The 2,656-nt window shown below is 31.6% G+C and overlaps 1 protein-coding gene across 1 annotated transcript in view; it reads right to left on the reverse strand.

The window, feature by feature from the left end:
• LOC140433150 (uncharacterized) overlaps positions 1 to 2,656 on the reverse strand; it is a 1,089,409-nt gene that overhangs the window by 191,005 nt on the left and 895,748 nt on the right. The gene's annotated exons all lie outside the window — the stretch shown is intronic.

Here is a 2,656-nt window from a genome sequence, read left to right on the forward strand (position 1 = left end):
TTTACAAACTGTCGATACATTTGCTTCATATCGCAAATAAAACAATAACGAAAATATCGAAAATAAAGTAAAGAACGCACATAGTGCGTACACTTAGCTACACACCTCGAACGTCATATAGATTGGCGTCGAAGCTAGTACGAATTTTGGATAGAAGAAGCGAAATAAAAATTTGTTTTTTGAAAACTGTGTGAGTTATAAGAAATAGTCGATTTAAAATCGGATTCAGGAACCAGCATCATATGTTGAGATGTAATAAAATCTTCCACGAATGCAACATATATGTCTCTTTGAGTTTCAGGAGTTTCCTGAAGCGATTCTCTAGCATACAAAACGAAGATATGCATAAGAATAACTAATAAGTAGCGAAGATAAACGAGAGAAAAAAGATAAATCAAGAGGATTATGTTGTCAAAACGGTGGTAAACAGAAAATTGCCCTGTTAACTTTCGGTAAATCAACAACTTAGAAATACCCTTGATCAGATGTCTCTAAGATCTGATTACTAAAATGCGTGATTTGGTAGATCACTGAAATACAATTGGCTGTAGAGCCTGTATCTAACAGGATACGCATTCTATGAAAGTTGCGAAAACATTTGATATGTATCAACTATGCGAAAAGAAATAGACGAGGACAATAAATGTGTTTGTGTAGCAAATTTGGAATGTTGATATTTGAAAAAGTGGTTGTCTAAAGGAACAAGATAAATTTGACGGTTGGTTTACAAACGAAGAAAAACGCGAGGCCGTGATTCGCAAAACCGTGCATTCGTCGCTCCGATAAAATCAGGCCGCGTACACAATAATTATGTAAATTAACCAACGAGAAAAGTTCTTGAAGCCGTTTAGTCACAAAAATACGAATATTTATATGAATGGTGAGAACTAGAACACAAGGTACATTTAAAATCTTGATTATTTACCTTAGGGTGCTTTGTGGCACTGACGAAACCACAGCTAACGAAGATTTTATCGAAATATTGAAATAACACAGCGATGATCGAGAGTGAATAGAAGAAGATAATAAATTCAATTGAAACAAGGTTGTGAGATGTATAAAAATCTACCATGGCTACGAATAATAATGAAGGTGTGTGGTTTTGATACTTGAATGCGTTTCATAGGCCTCCTTGAATCTAGAGAATGCCAGGTATGTCGCAAAAAGTTGGATTTGTTCATTTTGTTGGGCATTGTAAGATAAAAGAACGAAAGAGAAGCCAATGCAAACATTAATTAACAAATCAACACGAAGAGAAGATCTAGATTTAAAGAAGCAAAGGGCTTTAAACAAACAAATGAAAATATTGATAAAAAAGCTAAGTAACGAAAGGTATAGTAACAAAGAAATCAAAAAAAATGTGTTTAAATTAACACGCAAGACGTACAGAATAAGCTGGAAAGTAATTACAAGTAGAATTAAAATAATTCACAAAAATCAGCACACAAAAAGTGTAATACAATAAATCATAAATGTAATATTATGTATATTCAATATACAGGGTGTTTCAAAAAGGTATGTCATAAATTAAATCACGCATTCCATGGACAAAAATAAATTGATTGAATCCAACTGACCTTAGTACAAAAGTGTACAGAAAAAAAGTTACAGCCCTTTGAAGTTACAAAATAAAAATTGTTTTTTTGCATTATCTTAAACTACTTTACATTTTGTAATAAAAATGGAGACGTTTTAACGATTTAAGGAATCACATGAGGACATTAAAAATGTAACAGAGAAAAAAGAAAAGAAAATGCAACCAGCTTGAAAAGTAAAACACAAGAAGAGTCTTGATGTAAATAGACGACTTTCCACGTTAACAATACCAAGTAGTGGAAGTTTAGAAATTAACACTAAAGAAGAAGAAACTACCGAGTGTCTCATCTACAAAGAAAGTACAAATAAAGATTGGGTACAGTGCATTACATGCAAGTGTGAAAATTGCGCAACATAAACATTTGAAAGCAAAAATAAATTCAAAAATATTCACATAACTCACAAAATATTTAATAAAATGTATTCTAATATGCTATCCATGCGATTAATGTGTCCGGTACTCGGCAAGTAGCACATGACAATGACCCAAAGAAACATTGCTGAACTGGTTAAAACAGCTTTCCAAGCTATTTGTAGGATGGATCAACTTTGTCTTTATCAGACTTTGTCTGTACTGGTTTTATTCATTGCAGAAGACCATTTTTACAGATCCAGACCATCCATGCTATTAATGTGTCCTGTACCTACTGGGCAAGTAGCACAACAAAATATAAACTTTTTATTTGTTAATAAAAAAATAAATGTCTTACATAAAAAAATTAAAAAAATTACATTAAGATATATCACGACAAAATTAATTTTATTTTTAGATCGATCTAAATATGGTATTCACAAGATCGGTCAGACCAAATTCCGATATGTAGTCTTAGTAAGTGGTAGATCAATGTATAAGTAGTGAGAATACATCACCTGTTTTACAATTATCAACTCAGAATACTTTTTCGAAGAAAAAATACGTTGTAAAATATTTTTTTATTGTTGAATGAAAAATTCTTAAGGACATATATTTTTTACTTGAGTGCAGGTACTTCAAATCATTTTCAGTACCGAAGAATTATAATAGTAGATGGGTATCATTCTGTGAAATGAAAACTTTGAC

This window comes from Diabrotica undecimpunctata, chromosome 2 (genome assembly GCF_040954645.1).
Source record: "Diabrotica undecimpunctata isolate CICGRU chromosome 2, icDiaUnde3, whole genome shotgun sequence".
NCBI lineage: Eukaryota > Metazoa > Arthropoda > Insecta > Coleoptera > Chrysomelidae > Diabrotica > Diabrotica undecimpunctata.